The 16,873-nt window shown below is 45.3% G+C and overlaps 1 long non-coding RNA gene across 1 annotated transcript; it reads left to right on the top strand.

Moving 5' to 3' along the window:
* The first annotated feature begins 12,308 nt into the window (after positions 1-12,308).
* LOC127685381 (uncharacterized) lies at positions 12,309-16,647 on the top strand. Its single transcript, XR_007977857.1, has 3 exons — positions 12,309-12,406; positions 12,588-12,665; positions 16,345-16,647. It is a non-coding gene; the product is annotated as an uncharacterized LOC127685381 (long non-coding RNA).
* The last annotated feature ends 226 nt before the right edge of the window (positions 16,648-16,873 follow it).

Genomic DNA, 16,873 nt, shown 5'->3' on the forward strand with positions numbered 1-16,873 from the left:
TAATGGTTTAGTCCCTGGGAGTCTTCAATTCATCTGGAAGAACAAAAAACCCAGGATAGCAAAAACTATTCTCCACAACAAAAGATATTCTGGGGGAATCACCATCCCTGACCTCAAGCTCTATTATAGAGCGATAGTGATAAAAACTGTTTGGTATTGGCATGCAGAGAGGCAGGGAGATCAATGGAATAGAATTGAAGACCCAGAAAAGAACCCACACATGTTCGGCCACTTGATATTTGACAAAGGAGCTAAAAACATCCAGTGGAAAAAAGACAGCATTTTTAACAAATAGTGCTGGATCAACTGGAGGTCTACATGCAGAAAAATGCAAATCAACCCATTCTTATCTCCTTGTACAAAGCTCAAGTCCAAGTGGATCAAAGATCTACACATAAAATCAGATACACTGAAGCTTATAGAGGAGGAAGTGGGGACAAACCTTGAACACATGGGCACAGGGGAAAAGTTTCTGAATAGAACACCAATGGCTTATGCTCTAAGAACAAGAATCGACAAATGGGACCTCATAAAACTGCAAAGCTTCTGAAAGGCAAAGGACATAGTCAATAGGACAAAATGGCAACCAACAAATTGGGAAAAGATCTTTACTAACCTTACATCCGATAGAGGGCTAATATCCAATGTATACAAAGAACTCAAGAAGTTAGACTCCAGAGAATCAAATAACCCTATTAAAAAAATTGGGGTACAGAGCTAAACAGGGAATTCTCAACTGAGGAATCTCAAATGGCTCTAAAGCACCTAAAGAAATGTTCAGGATCCTTAGTTATCAGGGAAATGCAAATCAAAACAACACTGAGATTCCACCTTACACTGGTCAGAATGGCTAAGATGAAAAACTCAGGGGACAGCAAATGCTGGAGAGGATGTGGGGAAAGAGGAACACTTCTCTATTGTTGGTGGGATTGCAAGCTGGTAAAACCACCCTGGAAATCAGTTTGGCGATTCCTCAGAAAATTAGACATAGCACTACCTGTGGGCCCAGCTATACCACTCCTGGGCATATACCCAGATGATGCCCCTACATGTAATAAGGACACATGTTCCACTATGTTCATAGCTGCCTTATTTATAATAACCAGAAGCTGGAAAGAAACCAGATGTCCCTCAACAGAGGAATGGATACAGAAACTGTGAATATATATATATATATATATATATATATATATATATATATATATATATATCAGAAACTGTGATACACACACACACACACACACAATGGAGTACTATTCAGCTATTAAAAACCACGAATTCATGAAATTCTTAGGCAAATGGATGGAACTAGAAAGTGTCATCCTGAGGGAGGTAACCCAATCACAAAAGAATGCACATGGTATGCACTCACTAATAAGCGGATGTGAGTCCAAAAGCTCAAAATAAACAAGTTACAATTCACCCAGCACAGGAAGCTCAAGAAGAAGGAGGACTTAAGTGAGGGTGCTATGGTTCCTCTGAGAAAGGGAACATAATACTCACAGGAGCAATAAGGGAGGCAATGTGTGGAGCAGTGTCTGAAGTAAAGGCCTCCCAGCGACTGTCCTACCTGGGGATTCATCCTATAAATAGTCAGCAAACCCCGACACTATAACAAGAAGTGTGTACCAAAAGGAGCATGCCATGGCTGTCTCCAGAGGGGCCTGGCCAGAGCCCTACAAATACAGAGGCAGAAACTAGCAACCAACTATTGGACTGGGCTTGGGGTCCCCAACAGAGGATCTGGAGGGTGATCCGGAGATGCTGAAGGGGTTTACAGCCCCATGGTAAGAACAATGACTTCTGACACCCAGACACTCCAAGACTCTCTGGCTCTGTTCTTATGGTGAAGTTTCACTGTAGTGGGAATCAAGCCGAGAATCTTGAGCAGTCTAGCAAATGCCCACCACTAAAGTTAAACTTCCTTAAACTTAGAGTTCCGTGGTTGATGGAAATGCTTCCATTTAAAGAAAGGATGTGAAAATATAAGCAATGGTTTAAGGAACTACATGACACAGAACAGGACAGGTACTGAGAGCAGTCCTTGGAGAAAGAGGGAGATTTCCTCTTTTTAGCAGGGGGGACACGGCAGGAGTCATGCAAGGATGAGGCTAAGCGTGGCAGACGGTGTGACTCACGGGCTGCGGGTGGGGCTGTGAGATCCCAGGGAACATGGGACTGTGCTAAGATGCGCATGCCCAGAAGAGACGTGGCTATATGTAGAAGTGGCTTACCGAGCACAGGAAAGCAGGATTTGAGAATCCTTGAAGGCTGGGTTGGTGGAGAAAATTCTCATCCAGTTTTGAGTTACAGATATCAGTGCCTTTTATATCGGACAGACAACACACATTGCTTTATGAAGAGCCACAGAGAGACTCTGGGTTCGAGCAGGGGGTGAGTATTCCGTAGTAGGTTCCTGACCGTTCTTACTACTTCAAGCTCCTATCCTAACAGGCTTTTCGGTGTTTCCCGCACCAGCTTCCCATTCCTCCGTTCACGTAGCCTGCTTTGTAATTACCTCCAGCAAGCCAGAGGTCATTTAGAACAGCAAGGCGAAGCAACATCTGGTGATTAGAACTTAAATTTCAGTGCTCTCCATAAAGTCGGGCCTGAAGCATTGTGGAGAAGGGAAGGGGATACCAGGATGGTGGGCGGCGCTGTGAGACTGGTATTTCTTGCTGGAAGTGACGGTGCTCACCCTCCGAGGGTGGCCTGACCTGTATGGAGGAGGAGAGCTTATCCATTCCAACCAGGCCTCTCTTCTCATCCCTGGCCACAGTGAGGACAAGTATGTTCTGACATTTGCAGCTGTTTCCCCCCAGAGCACTCGTTGTTCTCCTTACCCTTAGCAGGGTTTCCCGTGGCGGGGGCAGGGGCGGGGGCTGGGGGGGGGGAAGCTGGGATGAATCACAGCCCTTTGATGTGACTCCCAATGGGATGGGTGGGATAGATGTGGTATGCTGAGCTATAGATTCCGTATATGGATCTTCAATAAGCAGCCCGTCGGTCGCACAGCACCTCTTTTCTGAAGATAGGGAGAGGAAGAGAGACATGTGGATGTGGGCTGTCTGGCCGATGTCCCCCACGAAGGGCAATTTCCTGGTTAAGAGCAGACTTGCTCCATACAAAAGCTGCCTGCAGACAGCTTCCCTGTATATCCAGTACCAGCTAAGAGGTCCCAGAAGCACCCTTTCTGGAATTGCTTCCTCCTGAGTCTGCTCAAGGGAATAAAACGCCACTACTCAGGAGAAGTCGCTGGATGTTAGCATAAATCTCACCCTGAGGTTGTCTTTCAAAATGTAGTTTCTCCAGGATCCAATCAATTCCATCTCTTGCTTTACCCCAACCTGTGAATAGCAGCGCGGGAGGAGCTGCAGAAGGCAGCCAAGGGTAGCCAGTGACTTAAGTAGAAAAGGCGGAGAATACAAGGGCTGCCTCTCCTTCCTCCAGGATTTGCCCCAAGCCAATACAGAGCCTGTCATGCAGCAGTTCCTGGCCCAGGGGACCCAGTGACTGGGATAAGGTTAAGATGTTGAAATGGATGGTTTTCAAGTCTATCCTTGCACTGTGCCTTCGAGAAGGAAGATGAAAATACAACATAGCAATGCAGAAGCTTGACCAGGGTCTCCCATTCCAGTCTTTAGCCTGAACTCTGAGGGCCTTTGTCTTTGAACTTGGCCAGGGATGCAAGTCTGTTCTCCATGGAGAAGAGGCCTGTGTGATTTGGGCAGGTTGTCCCAGCACAGAAACCAGCATCCTCTCCATCAACCTCAAGGGACATCCTGGTTTCATTCAGCTCAGCTGTTTCAAGAGAGAAGGAAAGTGTCCAACAGGGGTCAGTGCATCCAAAGAAGCCCGGCTGGCTGCTGCGAGAGCCTGTGTGTACTTCCCAAACCAGCATTGTGTAAACAAGCCCAGGGCCTGAGAGTCGGGAGAAGCTTTGAATGGCAAAGGCTCCCAAAGAAGAGATTTGGAAGCTGAATTGAAAACGACCTCTTCTTCCTAGAGAGAACTGAGGTTTATCACAAGGCTAATGCTTCTAAACCCAGTGGAAAAGTTCACAGTGACGGATGAGAGTTGGGACACCTGATAGTGGCTCCTGTCTGTTCCTGTGCCACAGAGCACTGTCTAATTCTGGCTTTCTCTAAGGAAAAGCTGTTCAAACCAGACTTAGGATTTTTCCCTCCTCCTGATGGACATCTCAAATTGCGATCACTGGAGAGAGCCCTGCACTGTTCTGTTCCTCCTGGGAAACTCCATTCTGCACAGAGGTAGACCTCCAGTTAACACTGTGCCCATTGGAAGCCTGGAGTCACCAGGGCTTTCACAGGGGCCCTTCTTCTGGCCCTGTATTGATATGTGATCAGGAACACGTGACGGGAAGATACAGAGAAAGGCTGTTTGCCTAGTGATGTCTCTGTCTGGTCAATATTTATCAGAAGACTGCTATTTGCAGAGACAGCACATAGAAGACACATAGAGATATAGTAAAACTAAAGGCCTGAATTTAGGGAGATCAAGACCTTGATGTCACTCTGATTTTTCGCTGTTGACCAGCATCCAAGCCTTCTCTGTTGTGCTGGTTCCAATCAGAGGACTCTTCCCCAGGCCATAGGCTCATGATGGGTCATCCCTCAGACATCAGTGGGCACAGCCTATGCTCTGGCCTGGCCCATTAGAAGCTACCTGGACAAAAGTAAGGGGTATTATGGGTGTCTTAAAACCAGAGGAGTGTAACTGATCCATTGACTGATGATATATGCCAAACATTTCCACCCCACGATTTAGCACTCTAGGAATGAGATGGGTGTGCCCTGAGGTGTTCTTATTTGACACTAAAAGCAGTTGTTCAAATGTGCCATGCCAGGTAAAGGCTACATTCCAGCATAAGCTATTGCCAAGGTAGCATCTTAAGTAAAGGCTGAGCAGAAGTGTTGCCAGCTTTTCTGTTCTTAAGTGTGGGTATAAGGAAGGCACAGAGAAGTGCACAACTTCAAAATCAATCAACTATAGATTTTTGACACTGATACTGTGAATATAAATGCTTGGGGAAAGGCAAAGGAAGATAAGACCAGTTATTTTTGAGTTCTCAACATGCCAGTGTCCTGTCCCTGGGCAGAAGATAAATATTCATAGAATGAAAGAAAGAAGAGTGAATAGTTTAAGAGGGCCCAGGCAGAATTTCACACTTTTTTTTCTTTATGCTTGACAGGTACCAGATAGGCAGTCAAGGAGACCCCAAGGTCTTCTGTATGTTCTGTAAAAACTGTGGCACATCTCCAGCAAAATATTGGCTCTGTCTAAAGTCTATCCAAGGCTGGGAATGTTTCCCATTTTCAAGCTCCTTTATTTTCTTTAACATAAGCACTCAGTCTTTAGCCTGAACTTTGAGGGCCTTTGTCTTTGAACTTGGCCAGGGATGCAAGTCTGTTCTCCATGGAGAAGAGGCCTGTGTGATTTGGGCATATTCATTTTCATATCTGACAGCTTCAACCTGACATAAAGAATAGAAATGTGTTGGTCCTTATAAAGTGGACGTAGCATCCCTAGGGATATTATTTTTTAAAAAATGTACCACAAGCAGGGTAGCATCAAAACCCTTAAGTGTGCACTCTCACCGTTGTGAAGGTGAGGAGTCCAGATAGTAGGAGTGCAGCCTCCTCTCCAGCTAGCCAGGCTCCTCGTTTCTCTCCTAGCTCCTGTGATAACCAGCAATCCCTTGGCTTACAGTCTCATCATTTCAGTCCCTAATCCCTGTGTTTACATGATGGCCTCTGCACATGCATGTCACTCTTCCTAAGTCCATCCTTCAATAAGGACTTCAGTTGTATTAAAAGCAGAGAGCACCATCCGTCAGTGTCACTCTGTTGATCATACATGTGATAGGTAGCTACCATTTGGTGGTCCTGTTTTCAAACAAGGTCACATTCTGAGGTACTTGGGGTCTAGGACTTTTACACTTTCAATTGGGGCAGAGAGCTGGGGATATAATTGAATCTATAACAACAGACTAGAAAATACCGGATCCCAACACATGTTGAGGGCACTGAAAACATGTTCCAGTAACTTCTCAGGTGGCTGTGACTTGGGACTGCAGGTTCACATGGCTGAAAGTCCACATGAAGCTAAAGCGTCCAGGAACACACCCACACATGGAGAAACATGCTCTTGCTTTGATCCTTTTTTGCCTCCACTCAGATTAGAATGTCAGCAGCTACTTTAAAAGGAAAATGCCTTGTGTTCCATCTTGTGTTCCATCTCCATCTTGTGTTCCATCTCCATCTTGTGTTCCATCTCCATCTTGTGTTCCATCTCCAGTCTTGTGTTCCATCTCCATCTTGTGTTCCATCTCCAGTCCTGTGTTCCATCTCCAGCCTTGTGTTCCATCTCCAGTCTTGTGTTCCATCTCCAGCCTTGTGTTCTATCTCCAGTCTTGTGTTCCATCTCCAGTCTTGTGTTCCATCTCCAGTCTTGTGTTCCATCTCCAGTCTTGTGTTCCATCTCCAGTCTTGTGTTCCATCTTGTGTTCCATCTCCAGTCTTGTGTTCCATCTCCAGCCTTGTGTTCCATCTCCAGCCTTGTGTTCTATCTTGTGTTCCATCGCCAGCCTTGTGTTCCATCTTGTGTTCCATCGCCAGCCTTGTGTTCCATCTTGTGTTCCATCTCCAGCCTTGTGTTCCATCTTGTGTTCCATCTTGTGTTCCATCTCCATCTTGTGTTCCATCTCCAGTTTTGTGTTCCATCTCCATCTTGTGTTCCATCTCCAGTCTTATGTTCCATCTCCATCTTGTGTTCCATCGCCAGCCTTGTGTTCCATCTTGTGTTCCATCTTGTGTTCCATCTCCAGCCTTGTGTTCCATCTTGTGTTCCATCTTGTGTTCCATCTCCATCTTGTGTTCCATCTCCAGCCTTGTGTTCCATCTTGTGTTCCATCTTGTGTTCCATCTCCAGTCTCCAGACTCGTCTTATTTTCAGATTCCCAAGCAGAGGCATCCAAACTGTTAGTGCATGCTCTCTGTGCTTTTCTCAGGCAGCCCCACTTCCTGGGCCTTTTCACCCACCAGATTGTCAAAATGGCCCCAGTATGTGTAGAAATACCCCATTTTTACTACAAGGATGTGGGGCTGCCTTGTTAAGAAGGTTTGTGTCTTTAGAATGAGTACACACTAACACTAGCAATTTTGATGGGCTACGTGGACAGCCCCACTTTGATGGCATCACTAAGGACTGCCTGTACCAGTGCAGAGATGCTCTGCCAGCCATTGCTAGCGTTGGTGTAGGTTTCCACAGGGCAGATGTTGGAATGATATATTCTGTGTTATGCACAGCAGTAGACAGACAGCTAATATTTTTTCCACTTCAGTTATTCATATCTTAGCCTGCTGTAGAAAAAAGTCATTTCATTCTGCAGAGAAAGGAAAGGGTTTGGTTTTTCTCTTTCACCCTTGAGCTGGAACAGCCTGTGGCTAATGCCCATTTGAAAAGCATCTTGGGAGAGCGTTTTTTTGTTTTTTGTTTTTTCAATCTGCCTCTTGACCTCCCAAAAGATATCACAGTCAAATGTGGACATTAAAATCTCTATTGAGGGTTTCTATAAAATATGACAGAAAAGGAGGGATGGCTGTGTGTGTAACATTTTGACTGGAGCTTTGTCCTTAGGGACTAGGTCATCATGCCTAGTGTTATTTGTGAACCAAATCGAAGGTCCCACTGGACCATCCATAATTTTCCACAGGGGAGGAAATGTTTTCCCCTTGAGAACTGCAAGAATCTCAGGCTGTACCAGGGAGATTTAATCCATTCTGGCTGGTTTCACTCAGATACTCTGTGTTCCCCAATTACATCAATTATCTGGGTAATCTTCATAATTAATGGAAGAAGGCTTGACCTGTCAGAACCAGCTGCAGCAAAAATATTTTGCTGTATGGTTTAAGCCACTGGTGTCCTGTGGGTTTCAGAGGCTAGATCAGAAAAGGAGGTTGGGTGAATGCCAGGGTCAGCTTCCCAGTTAGTAACAGGCTATGGTGTAACTAAGTAAGTGGCCTACAGGTTCTCAGGAGATCAGATTTCTGGTTAAACATGGACTATAGCTGAACTGTACCACACTGAGTTGGAGTCTTCACCCCACAGTGACTTCGTGTTTGTTAAATGAAAGCAGGAAGCCAGACAGTTGTACTCAGCGTTGATGCAGCAAATGATGAAGACACAGCACCAAGGTAAACATGATTTCATTTAGTCCTCACGACCAGCTTTGAAAGGAAGTTCCTTCCCCACAGAGGTCACACTGCTAGTGCTTGCTATTCAAAGGGCAGGACATTTCTATTCTTCCTCCTGACTGGAATGGTAATGGCTGTTCTTGAAAACCAAGTAGAGGACTTGGTAAACCAAGCAAGGCACAGGTTGAGACTCTTGCTACTCCACACGCATGCACTAACAGTTTGGTTGCCTCTTCTTATCTTTTAAGAAAGGTAGACTCTCAGATCCCACTGCAAATCCATGCATGGGAATTTGAAGTTCTAAGCCAGATTCTGAAGTAATTTGACACCTCTAAAACTTTGAGAGACACCCATCTAAGGCCAGTCCAAGGTCAGTCAACCTGGGACCAGTGCATCAGTTCCTGCCTTTTCTCATCTCTAGTAAACCCTGCGGGTCCCAACCTGGGGTCCCAGGGGAGGGCTGCTGGAGCTTGGTTCTGGAAGTTAGTTTTGTATGTAGTGCCTGTGTTGGTCTCATGTTCATGTTTCATGTTGTATGCTCCTGGCTTTCGGCTCCTCTCCCAAATGAAACATCCAGTTACCAACGTATAGCAGGATAAAAATGGTCTTTGTTGGCTGACAGCAAGGGGTGGCCATTATGAGCGGATTAATGTATGTGCGGGGCAAATTTTTCCAATGTTCCTTTACAGGCAGGAGAAATTGCTGTTCTAACTCTTCCTCTGGCTTCCCTTCTTTAGTTAACAATAGCCACACACAAAAGCTTCCTATGGAAAGATAATTGGATTTCTAACTCTATTTGTTCAAAACTCACTTAACATTATAATGGTCCTAGTTATATTGTTTGTATCAGCTCGTCAGTAGTAAAAAACCAATTTCTGGATAAATATCTAAATTTTTCTGCCTACACCTTGCCAGGCATACGCCATACAAAGGCAAGGAGGGGAAAAAGAAGGCAGAAATAGAAACACACTGATAAAAATAGACAGTGTACACGGCCGGGCGCTCTGGGCAGTGGCCTCACTGTGCTGTTAGGGATGTGGAGGCTTCCCACATCTGACTGCCACCAGGTCTTACCTGTGTCTGTATTTGCTTAATTGTAGCTGCCAGCAGCTCCTGTGAACTGGGTCCCTGGAGAGAAGCTCCGGATAGGGGGGGGTGTGTGTGTGAAAAGGACGGAGGCCAGGGCAACCCAATTGCTGATCAAGGCCCCAGTTTAATGGAAGTCTGACAATTTAAGAGTTGGGCGAGCCCCTCCCCGCAGGGTGAGCTCCAGGGAAGTGGTTGGCTCCACTGCCCAGGCAGCTGGGTGGGTCGCCTGCTTAATTCAGGAATTCGTAGACCTGGAGGAACGAAGAATTTTACCTTCACTCTGAGCACTCCACCCTAGGTGAAGCAGGATCCTGAATATCACAGGAATCCCTGCTCAACAGAGTCTGGGAGAGGAAGTTCACCTTGATCAATGTCGAGTTCCTACCAAGTGGCATGATACCCCAATATGGCTCTGTACACTTACTCACTGTGGAACACTGTGGTAGCGGGGGTCACTGAAGACAGATACATACCCTACTGGACTCATGGGTCAATGCCACCCAGTCAAGAACGAATCAAAAATATTCTTTCATTCAGCAGGCATTATCCCTCCCTCCTCCCAAGGAAGCTGCGACAGAACCTGACTCTTGAAATTCCCTTAGACATTTTTAGTGCTGGGAACATTGGCTTTATCATGATTTACTATTTTTATCTGTAAAGAAGCAGCCTATACAGTAGTATAAACCTTAGCGTGTGTGTGTGTGTGTGTGTGTGTGTGTGTGTGTGTGTGTATGTAGGGGGATCAGAAAGTCTGTATTGAAGTATAATTAATATACTTAGACATATGGCCAAGGGTTAGTCACTACATTACTTAGCAACTAAATTTCTTATTTATAAAACGAGAGCGTCTGTGTTGGCTATGCTACTGAAGCTAACTTACTAACTTGCTTACTAAATAACGGTTACTAACTTGATAGTGTGCTTCAGTCACCTCCCAGGGTCTCAGTTCTCTTACCTGCTTTGTGGTGCCCCACCCAGCCACCCAGTCCCACAGGTCCTAAGTACCAAATGAGCTAATAAGGTATGCCCACAATGAGAGAGAGCTGTAAGTGGATCTCATTATCCAAGGGCAATCACTCTTAAAAACTAAAAAGGAAATCATTTAAAGCGAGAAGCAAAATGTTGAGCTGGGTGTGCTTGCGCATGCCTGAAAGTCTCTCACTCCGAAGGCTGAGACAGGAGGATCTTTACTTTGAAGTAATCCTGGGCAATGAAACAAAATTCTGTCTTCAAGAAAAATATGTCAGAAACATATGAACATGTATGTGTCTTTCCACACAGTCAGAATTGATCGAGAGACAACAAATTCACGAGCTATGTCAGCTTCATTGGCAGTAATTTGTTCTGATAGTTGGTTGAGGCAGACACAGCTTCTTTGGTTCCAATCCTAATTACTATTATTAACACTCAGACTATATACTATACACCACAAAGTAAACCTGTGTATGTGTGTGTATGTATGGGCAAATGGTGTGTGTGTGTGTGTGTGTGTGTGCCTGCTACAGAATGGGGCTGGAGAGGCAGGAAGGAATACTGGTTGGATGCAAAAGAGTCTGTGTGGAAATAAGATCAGGAAGATATGGAGGTCCTGGAGAATCAAGTCTCAGGCTCCAGTTGATCTGCAGAACCTGGGGCCTGGGACTGTGAAGTCCAGAGAGGTGCACAGCAGACCTGAATCCTGTCAGAGGAACAGGTGGATGAATAGATGACCGCTTGAGCCGGCTGCACTGAAGACCCTAAGGGTTAGCGGCTCAGACAGCAGATGCAAGGGACAGGCATTGTCACAGTGTTAGGTGTTTTTCTCTTTGTGAGGTGAGAGTGCTGTATCCTTACTTTAAGCTGATATGGTCAATAAGTCCTCAGGTCTGGTTATTGCAGTATGATTTTAATATGCCGTATGTTGCTACAGTTGCAGTTTATTTTGTTAAATTTATAGGGTGGTGCTTTGTGGCTTAACTGGGGGGATGAGGAATGAGAACAAGAAACGACAGACAGACAGACAGAAGAAGCCATGCAGTCTGATAGAGATATACTAGCAGCAACCTAGAAACAAAGCAAGTTTGCTGTATACAACACAAATAAGGAAAATGAGGAGCAGGAGGAAGAGAAGGAGGAGGAGGAAGAGGAAGCAATTTAGCTAATCTAGGTAGGAAGTCTCTATAGGCAGGCAGTACTGGGTTGCAGTCACCCTGAAGGAGAAAGCTGCAGCTGATATTTTCAGCACACACTTGTTTTAGTTAAAAGTGATCTGTTTACCCAAGAGGGAAGGCGTTTGTATTCTTCCAAGCCTAACCTAGCATGGGTCTTGCTATTTCCATGGGTCTGAGGAATGAGTGTGGTGTGTGTGTGTGTGTGTGTGTGTGTGTGTGTGCCTTTGACATGCTGTGCTCCTACCAACAATACACATTTACTCAGGACTTTATCTGCTCTCTATAAGGCATTATTGCTTTTAACTCTTAGGAATAGTTTATATGCCAGCCCAGTTCTTGCAGGCGGTGCTGGACAGACGCTGTTATTAATACACCCACCAAGGGGCACAGTCATCCTGCCTCTAGGTCTGCACTCAAAATGGAGCCAAAGATGCTTCTCAAATGGAGTGTCTTGTGATAAGACACTGCTTAGAGAGCCACCATTTTACACGGAGTGGAGTAACTTAGAACAGGGCACAAACAACTTTAGCAAAGACCCTTTAACCTTTGATCTATCGACATCAGGAGGAAAAAGTTATATAAAAAAAATTCTGCTCCTCATTTTTCTACTGATCTCTTTTCATTCTTTGATATTTAAGGCACTCTGTTATGAAGGTCAAATTATATCCATACCCCTTTCAGATAAAAACCCATCTCTATTGCAGGGTAGGCAATTTCACTTGGTTTCAGTCAATCTGCATCTGATTTGCATTGTATTAATCACCTAACGGGAGGATCCAGCAAAGATCTTCTTGCCAATATTTGAGAAGTTATGATTGAATGGGAACTAATTATATGAATGGTCAGTCACTTAGTGAATCTTTTTCTGTCCTGAGAATGACTACATGCCCAGTGGAGCATCCTGGAACCGCATAAATGTGCAAAAGGGCCCCTCGGCCATCTCCACTGAAGGTGAGTGTGATCTGACTCTCAAGAAATTGATTGGGGGGTGAAAGTCTTATGAATCAGGCTACTTCTCAGCTGCCCTTGGAGAGGAGATTCTATTTTAAGGCATCCTTTGTGTTTTTCTCAAGTAAAGATGAAAAGCCAACCTAATCCTTGATTTAATCTCACTTTATATCTGAATTTCCAGGACCAAACTTTCTTAGAGGAACGTGAAGCAGTCAGACAAGGCACCAGGACCGGGATCACTTTGAAGTTGGTCCTGGGGGTGAGTCATGGGAATAGGTTCCCCTCTTTGCAAGAAGAGTTGACTGCTGGTTGTGGAATGCCCTGTCCTGATGACAGCTATAGACATGCACAGATCTTCTCACTGAACCCAGGCAGGAGAGGCTCATGAGCAGTGTAAAGACATAGCAAGCTAGGGCAGAATGGCCTTTCTTTATTTTTCCGTGAGAGCTAATTATAACCTGTTGTACGCCTTGACATGTCTTGCATGGAAAATATCTGGTATTTGTCCCCACCTCAAAAGCCACCTTCCCCCATCTTGAAAGATCTCCACTTAGCAGTGAAGGAGATCAGACGGGATTCCCCAGTGTTTTCGTTAGGTTTCCTGAACCAGCAGAGGTACACAAAGAGGCAAGGAATCCACAGGGCTTTTCAGGGGATCCTTAAATGACTCTGTCATGTCAACAGTGACCAAGGGGCTTCCAGGTTCTGCAAGCTGACCTTGGTATGTCAGGAAGTTTGAGCTGTGAGCAATGCAGGGGCCATTTTGAAGGTTCTCTGTCCTTTTCTTCTTACCTAGAAAAATAGGGTAAAGCAGAAAGGAAGGGAAAAAGAGAGGAGGTGGACACACTGGAGTGGTTTCCAGAAGTCCCTCATAGCAGAGAAGCCCTACAGAACCTTCCCTGACAGGCCTGCGAAGCTCCCAGACATCCTCCCCAAACTCACCATTTCTTATGGCCGGGATAAATGCTCATTGCTTGTCATTTAGGAACCAGGAGAGGAATCCCCTTGGGCAGATCCTCTTTGAAGCCATAAGCTCTAGTATTTATCATTCTACACTTTCCTCTGTTCTAGTTGGGGACAGCTGTTTTCTCTCAGAATAAATCACAGGGCCTAGGTGCATTCAGTGAGCATCTAGGGGTTCTCTTTTCCACACTGCCCTAGAGCCTAGCTCTCCCATAGCTGGCCCCAAGAATGCCTCCAGCAGGCCACATCCTGTCTTGACTGAGAATTTAGGAACATTGTGCACCTCTAGCCTTGAAAAGGGTGTCGTGAGGTGGGACATCAGAATCAAATGCTGCAGGTGGGCAGAGTGAGTGAGATGTCAGGTTTCCCTGAAGGCCTTCTCATGCCTCCTGCCTCAGGCTGGTGGCATCTTAGCCACCCAAGAGTTACTGAAGATTCCTGGGAGGAAAGACAAGGGCAGCCACCAATGCTGTTGAGTAAGCAAACTTAACCGCCAGACCTGCAGTGCTGGACAGCTGACCTAAGATTATATCTTAGTTACGGTTTCCATTGATGTGAACAGACACCATGACCAATGCAGCTCTTACAATGAACGACATTTCATTGGGGCTGGCTTACAGTTTTAGAGGTTTAGTGCATTATTGTCCGGGCAGGAAGCATGGCAGCATCCAGGCAGATGTGGGCCTGGAGGAGACTAAAGGAGACATCTTGACAAAAGGCAGCCAGGAGAAGACTGCCTTCCAGGCAACTAGGAGGAGGGTCTCTTCCACACTGAGCAGAGCTTTAAAGCCTACCCCCATGGTGATGTACTTCCTACAATAAGGCCACACCTACTCTGCTGCGGGAAATATTAAAAAAGTCGACCTGCCAACTATCTGCTTGTTCTGACCACTCAACTGCACTCCTGCCATCAGTCTCTAGGACTGCAAACTCTCCGGCCCTACAGGGCCATAGGACCTCCACTGGGTCACCTCACTCGGTGGTCCCTCTGCCCACCATCTCTCCGGCAGGGGACCCCGAGTTCTTCTCATACCATGCTATGCCCCACACACCTCACTATCTGCCTCCTCACCACCTAATTACCCTGGAGAATCAAGACTCTTAATGCTTACTTAACCAATCAGATTTATGTATAAATAATATCATAATTTACAAGATGTCAATACAATAATTTTAGACCCAATTGATAATGATAAAAGCTTTATTCCAATATTTCTAACCTTATAAAAGCATAGCTATTTGTGACTAGTAAATGCCACACAGGTCCACACACAAAGGCATCTCTAGTCTCCTGGTTCTCCTCCCTAACCCTGCATCCCTTTTCCTGTCCAATCACAGGCTTTCCACTGTCCTAATGTGATTGGACATGGAAAATCTTGCAACATACTCTAACAAGACCACTCGTTCTAATAGTGTCACTTCCCCCGGGCCAAGTGCATTCAATCCACCACAGAATGATTCCGTGAGAAAAGACCATTTAGAGCAGGAGAGCATCATTCAAGGACTGTGTGCTTTCCTAGAAGAGCATGCAGAAACTACAAAGGTCCCAACTCCCACCCTGCATGGCTTTGCCATGCAGGCGGGAGGTAAAGGGAAGACCTTTGACACTAGAACAGCAGTTCTCAACCTGTGGCAAATCTCTAGCTTCAAAAATAATTACATTACGATTCGTTGAAGTAGCAAGTTGCAAAATTACAGTTATGAAGTAGCAACAAAAACAGTTGGTGTGGTTGGGGTATTATCACTGCAACATGAGGAACTGTTTTAAAGGGTTGCATTATTAGGAAGTTTGAGAACCAATATAGTAGAAAGGTACAGTGTACCACATTTCCTGGGCATTTCGCTTCTCGCCATGAATTCTGAGCAAAGTTGTCAGTACTTGGAAGTTCAAATTCTTTCTTTTTTTGAAATAAACAAATAAATCTTTAATAATTATAATAGTAATAAAGAAAGTGAACATTAGTGCATTCTGAAAGAGCATGCGCTTTGGCAGTCATGGGAAGTTGGTGCCATCTGAAATGTACAGCCCAGCAACCTTTGTTGCTCAGGATCTGTGACTGGGGCATGAAGAACTTTCCACTGTGGGAGGCACCATTCCCTACGGTGGAATTCTAAGCTACAAAGAAAGGAAAAAGGCTAAGGCAAGCGTTCATCCTTCTCTACTTCCTGACTATGGATGTGATGTGACCAGTGGTTTCAATTTGACCTGATGCTTTGTTTTCCCTGCCATGATCAACTATCTTTCAAATTCCAAACAAACACACCTTTTGGAAGTTCAAATTCTTCATGTCCAGAGTGTACTTTGGGGAGCCCACTTTGCAGAGATAAAATGAAGATCAAATTAGTGACCACAGCCAAGCACTTGGGCCCTGGGATGGTTTCAAAAACTATCAGTCATTGACGCTGTCTTTGATTCAAAGTTGGAGTGTCCGTAAGTTCTAAAGTAGTGTGGGGTGGCCTTGAGTGACGAGTGATTTAGAGAACCATAAAGTGTGTAGGATTTGAGGTACACTTGGAAGAGTGAGTTGGATCTAGTATCAGAATGTGGACACAGTACAAACCATCTCAGCACAAGCAGAAACATAAGTGAAGGCATGGACTGTGGTCACTGCTTAAAGGTCAGCTCGGATGTCAGCCTACCTGGAGCTGAAGCCTGCTGAGAGAAGCAGAGAAGTTAGATTTCTAAGAAAGGGCCTACTCAGAGTATTCATTGACAGAAATCCCAAAGAACAGGCTAGGGGAGGAGAAATGAGCATCGGAGCAGGAGAGGAATGCGGTGGTGGAGGCGGGTTTGAGGGGAAGATTAAAGGCACTGCAGTAACCTCGGGGTGTGGCAGCTGGGAACTGCAGTAGAGTGAAAGATTGTTTGGAGTGGGATTACAGGAACAAGAAGTAAGCATTAGTTATGTGCATGTGCACAAAGGGCCCATTACGGAATGTAAGTCTGAGCTGAGTGTTTCCATTTCTTTTCACAGTTTGGCTTTAAGAAAAAGAAATGCACTTAAGATAATCCAGTAATGAAAGAACACACACAAGCCTGGCAATGGAGGACAAGTCAAAGAAACCACCAAGAGGAGGCCTTGGCGACACTCTCCTGCGGTCAAATGGCTGTAGCAGGCTGGATGTGCGTTGCATTTTGTGCTCTGTCAATCACAGCCCACACCACGCAACATAGATTAGTATCTTGTCCTCTCCTGACAAGCTCCTCCCTGTTGTAAATATACTTTCTGTTTTCTATACTGTAATGAGGCTATTTTGCAAATATTAAACCAATCTGTCTTGTCTCCCTGTCAAAGAATATTCTTTGTAGCCTTTACTTCTGAGCCTAAGCCATGAAATATCTTTGCGTGAGGAATCCACCAGACGAGACTACTCAGACCTGGTTCAAGCCAATAGAAAGTTCTGACGGTGATCTGCCAGTGACCACACTGGATGTCCCTGACCCCGGTGCAGTGTTGAGCCTTTCTTAGGGTCAGCAGTTAAGCATAAAAGCCACATCCTGGC

The sequence above is a fragment of the Apodemus sylvaticus genome, chromosome 5 (genome assembly GCF_947179515.1).
Source record: "Apodemus sylvaticus chromosome 5, mApoSyl1.1, whole genome shotgun sequence".
NCBI lineage: Eukaryota > Metazoa > Chordata > Mammalia > Rodentia > Muridae > Apodemus > Apodemus sylvaticus.